The sequence below is a fragment of the Capsicum annuum genome, unplaced genomic scaffold (assembly GCF_002878395.1).
Source record: "Capsicum annuum cultivar UCD-10X-F1 unplaced genomic scaffold, UCD10Xv1.1 ctg1183, whole genome shotgun sequence".
Lineage (NCBI taxonomy): Eukaryota > Viridiplantae > Streptophyta > Magnoliopsida > Solanales > Solanaceae > Capsicum > Capsicum annuum.
Genome location: NW_025816940.1, coordinates 2217762 through 2223085, shown reverse-complemented (window position 1 = coordinate 2223085; position 5324 = coordinate 2217762). Strand labels below are relative to the sequence as shown.

The 5324-nt window shown below is 34.3% G+C and overlaps 1 long non-coding RNA gene across 4 annotated transcripts; it reads left to right on the top strand.

Moving 5' to 3' along the window:
• Positions 1-380: 380 nt before the first annotated feature.
• LOC124890085 lies at positions 381-5033 on the top strand. 4 transcript variants are annotated; one of them, XR_007048942.1, is made up of 5 exons: positions 381-917; positions 2190-2256; positions 2893-3321; positions 4308-4385; positions 4530-5033. It is a non-coding gene; the product is annotated as an uncharacterized LOC124890085 (long non-coding RNA). The 4 variants fall into 4 exon arrangements; XR_007048941.1 differs by lacking the exon at positions 2190-2256 and adding an exon at positions 3776-3845 and having other exon boundaries at positions 389-917; positions 2893-3106; XR_007048939.1 differs by lacking the exon at positions 2190-2256 and having other exon boundaries at positions 388-917.
• Positions 5034-5324: the final 291 nt, after the last annotated feature.

Sequence of the window (5324 nt, the reverse complement as noted above, 5' to 3'; positions counted from 1 at the left end):
CGTAAGAAAAGAAAATTTCAGAATGCTAATAGATGTTGTATGTGCCAATAGATCCTTAGTCAAACAATCATCTATTTTTACGTCATACAGTTGCTGCTGGCTTATGGCATATGTTTTTGTCTATATTTGGTATTAAGAGGGTAATGCCACATACCACCAAACAGGCACTACCAGAAATTGGGCCTATGATAACGAAACTTTTAGCGACGGGTGCAAATGCGTTGCTATAGACTGTCTATGGAAACGCTTTCAACCGTTGCCATAAATAAATAGGTCTATTACTATGACTTAGCGCTATGAACTATTGCAGTAGATATATGTACAACAACTCTATTGGAACCGTTTTTATAAAAACATCTATGGTGAAACTTAATGGAAGAATTAACCGTTGCAATAGATAATTATTAATTCACTCCGTAATTTTTCACACGTGGTCCGCCAATTTTTTTTCACTTTATTAAAAAAGGTTTTATCTTTCTCAATAGAACAAAAGGTTAAGCTAAAAGCCCTATTTCTCTTGCTGTTTCAAACAAACAAGCTCTTCGCAGCTCGTAATAAAGTTCCATTTCTCTTGGGATTTCAGACAAACAAGCTCCGAATGCGATTGTGAAATTTTCTCAAACAACAAGCTTTCAAATCTCATAGACTAGTGAAATTTCGAGCTCTTAGTGAAATTAAGCTTATGGTAAACAACAATCTTCCCAGAACAGTAATCTGTTTGTGAAATTTTAACTTCTTAGTGAAATTTCAACCTCTTAGTGAAATTTCCATCCATTTAGATGTCTCGTGGGGTTAGTTCAGATGCCGTTTTATGCTATTTTTGTAGCTTTATGGAGAAAATGAGTAAACTGTGAGTACTGCAGTGAACGAGATTCTCGTGTAACTCTATGTGACCACTTGAATTCAGAAAATTTCTGGTAACTCCGTGCGCCTTATGATGTTTTTCATACGAACATCTCAGTTCTCAAATTGCCAAATAAATGAGGATTTTCTTCTTCTTTGTTGTGTTATTTAATGGATGCGCAAAGCTGTAATTGGCAAGTATAATAGAAGTTATAGAGGAAGACTTTTATTATTTTGCCAGTCTCTTTAGTTCAAGTATTTGCTCTTAAATATTTTTAGTGGCAGAGGTTATTGCTTACATTGAAATATGTTTAGTAATCAAAAGGGATAATAACTAATAGCTTGAATTCTCTTGGAATATATTTATCCTTGTATTTTGTTGCCGTGTCCTGTGTCTTTCATTTTCTATGGCCAAGCGTGTTACTTACCTACAAGCACTTGCTGTTCCATGCAAAAATAGCTCCCTTCCCTTCTTTTAGTGATTATGATATTTTTCCTGTTTCTGTGTAATATATGAATATATTATATGTGAGTGTGGTTGATCTCTCTTCTATTTTGGGTATTAATCTGATTCTAAAATCTGATAGTACATATGGTATCAGGGTCCTTAACTACTACTACAAATTTACTGCTAGATTTTATCTCGTCAATACGTTAAAGCAGGTAAAGCATGTTTGTATCTATATTCTGTTGTCCTCTCTAAAATGTATTCCGATGTGATTCATAGTAAATACCCAAATTCTGGAAGTTGATTAGTGTCACGTAATAGATTTCAGGATGAGTTCCTCCTACCTTCTTTCAATAGGCTTCTTGGAAAGTTTCAATTAGATAGTTTTATCAAGACATTAATAACTATATATGGTGCTCAGACTATCTGTGCCTCCACCTTCTTCCATCCTTCATCCAAAATCTTTGAGTCTAGCAGAGAATTCGAAAGGAATCAATGGGTCTGGTACCAATTGTACACTAACCAGGATCTGTGTAACCGGCTGGAAGTGGATCTGAGAGAGTGATAAATAGGGAAGAACAGAAGTGAAGTGAAGAAACCAATTTTATTGTATAAACCCAATTTCTATTACATTCATGTATAAGACCTTACTGAGCTTGTGAACCTTTTACAGAAAGGTAAAACCGTAACAAAAAGGTAATATCGTAAATATACCGCTGGTAATGAACTTTTGTATGTATAACAGACTATAAAACACAGCTCACGCTCCTCATTCTTCTTTTCCACTTTCCCCATTTCCATTTCCATTTTCTTTTACTCTCTGCACTAAAAAAGAAGGAAAGAAGTTCCCAGAGATGATAATCAACGTGATGAATGTTGCGACATGGTACTTCAATAGGAATTGGAGAATTCAAGACCTCATGAATTCTGGAGTAATTCCCGTGCACGCTCACACAAGCTTGGAGGTGGTACATTCATCCTAAAACCTTATGATACATTTAGTGTCCTGAATTAATAAAAAATGTTGTAATTTAAGAAACTATTCAAAAAACGTTGTGAAATCATACTTCAATATTGTAGTTTTGTTTACTGATAGTTGATCAGAATATCTTCGGTAGTACTGAAGACTTTTGGTTCTCAGAATATATTGAAGTATTGCCGATAATGATAATCGGTTTGTTTTCTAATAGTAAGAAATAAGGCGATGATGAATTTCGATTGTCAAGAGATTTTAAATTATTATTGCTGTAATTTCTGCTGCAGTATCATGCTGCTACTTGTATATTAACATTTCGAATCGTGTTTGTAATTAGTCTAATTAGCTGGAAAACATGCATTTTTGGTTATGCTTTTTCCTGTGATTGATTAGTTTTTGCTGAATATATAGGTGTATTTTATGTTCTTCGGTGATATGTTCTGTTCTGCATTACTGTTGGATCTTACTTGCACTTGTTCTGCGAAGTGGGAAGGGTGTTCACATCCTTTCTTCTGTAGCAAGTTTACTCTGGCTTTGCTTTACATCACCATAAAGCGTGGTACGCGATCAATGACTAGTAGATTTTCTTCAAAGTTGTTGAGTTATTCTTCTTCTGTCTATGCAGAGGATGCGGATCTCACTCTTGATGATTGTTGCCTTTTCCTTTGGTGCTTCTGTTGGTCTATTTATTGAATATCTCTTTGAAATCGATCAAGTGCAACACACGGAAGTTTCTAAACATTGTTTTATATGGTTGCTTTTACTGCTTTCTTGTCATATTATATGACAGGGCAATATTCAGCAAATCAATCGCCCATTTATTGATAGTAACAATCAAGGTCTGTCTTCTTTTCTTCTTCTTCTCGTCCTTTTTGTCTTCTTCTTTTTTTATTGGCAGCAGTAGATATAAAAACTTGTTGTTGTTTGGGTAAGTGGTAGCCAGTAAGGAAAGTGTTTTTCTTGACATGTTTATTCCAAGAGGGCTGCATCCCCTATGATATCCAGTAAACACTTAACTGCAATGTGTGAACCTCTTGTAACAACGTGGTAGGAGGTACTTTCTAATTCTCACTGTAATTTTATCTTTTGTGCTAGTAATAGATTTTCATTTTCAACTCTTTCCCTTTGTTATGTTTAAGATATACATGGTTTGATCTAGAATGCATTTAATGTGGAGTTATATTAAGTACTTTATGTTCTGGATGATAGTTTACAGAAGATCTTCATTACATATTGGAAATGAGTAATAATTCCGTTGTTCAGAAATTCCAAGAGTATGGCTAGACATTTCCATTTTAAAAGATGTGTTATGGATACTCAATTTAAGATCAAATTATAGTTTCCATCTTAATGTTACAGTTTTTGTGAGAATATAATTAAATCTCCGGCTGCAATGCCATATAAAGAGATTTATAGCAGAGATCCATATGATTACTAGCTTCTTTTGCTTGACTTTTCATTTTCACTTTTGGCTGTTTGTCTATAAATTTGAAATATGTTTCATGAAGGTCATTCTCTTTTCCTGAATTTATTGATGAAGTTCAAGTGATTTGACCAGTTCTTGAAGCTTACTTCAAAGTAAGTATGCACAAGCTTACTAAAGTTTATGGATAGATTTACAATATTCTTAATATGGGGTCAAAATGGGAGAAGTAGAAGGAAGGTAGCTGGGCTACAAGTCGGGTCCATGTTCAGCCGAATCCAGTAGTCTTGGCTCAAACGCCGTATTTTTCTTAGGAAATTAATCTGATATTCGAAATTATTATTTTAGAATCCATTGACTTGGAATAGTTAGAATTTCGAATACATAAACTTCAAATCCTAGCTCTGCTTCTGACTAGGAAGGGCATGGAATAACATTTTTCTGGTTCAATATTATAGTGGTTGAGTAGTATATTGTTTTAAAGTGGTTGAGTAGTCTGGTTCAATAAAGAGTTGTAGTTGAGTAGTATGCTGTTTTAAAGTGGTTGAGTAGTCTGGTTCAATAGAGTTGTAGGTATGTTACATGTATATGTTGTTAAAGTTTTAAGCTTGGAACAGGTAAATGTGAGATGGCATCCAGAGGAAGCTTCTAGGCCTGATATTGGGGACGCTCCGGTGTTCTATCAAGCTAAAGAGGTCCTATTTTAATTGGCTAATCAACTCCTTTCAGTGTCTCCATCTGAACAGTCCACGCATTCACTTCTGTTATCCATAATTTGAAGAGTTTTTTATGAGTCTTGCCTGGTCAAGTTTTCTCAATAACTCTTTTTAAATCTCCAGGAATTTGGAGATACGCTGACATAAATGGATAGCATACACACCAAATCAGAGGCTTATGGAATTTGTCGCATAGTACCTCCTGCTTCGTGGAAACCTCCATTCCCTCTTAAGGAAAAAACTATATGAGAGAACTCCAAATTTGCTACCCGTGTTCAGAGGATTGACAAACTTCAGAATCGAGATTCGATGAGAAGGATGTGGGAAGCTAATGCTCCTAAGAAAAAGCAAAGAAGAAGATGCTTAAAAACTGGAGTAGACCCGGGTAATTGATAATGTTGCCAGTAAACACCTGGTGAAGCTGAGAGGTTTGGATTTGGACCTGGTCCAGAGTTCACTCTGGATACATTTCAGAAATATGCTGATGATTTCGTACTTACTGCTATATAGAAACTTAACAAATCGTTTGGACTTGATTAACATTTTACTTTCGGATTTAAATTACTAGCTTGTTGCATATTTTGGATTATGAGATTATTAATGAATGATTTTGTTTTGTGATGTGTATATATTGTGTTATAATTTATTATGTATGTAAATAAAAATTTATATTAATATGAGTGACTTTATATAAATTGTTTCAATTTATTAACATGTGGAAACAATTGTTGTAATAGATCAATAAACCGTTGCAATAGGTAGTCAAAAATCATTGAAAAAGACAAATAAAACCATTGCAATAGTTTAATGAAATAGTTGTAATAGGTACTCAAAAAACATTGCAACGGAATAACAAAACTATCGTAATAGATGCTATTGCAACGGTTTTATGTCATTGCAATAAAATCTATTGCAACG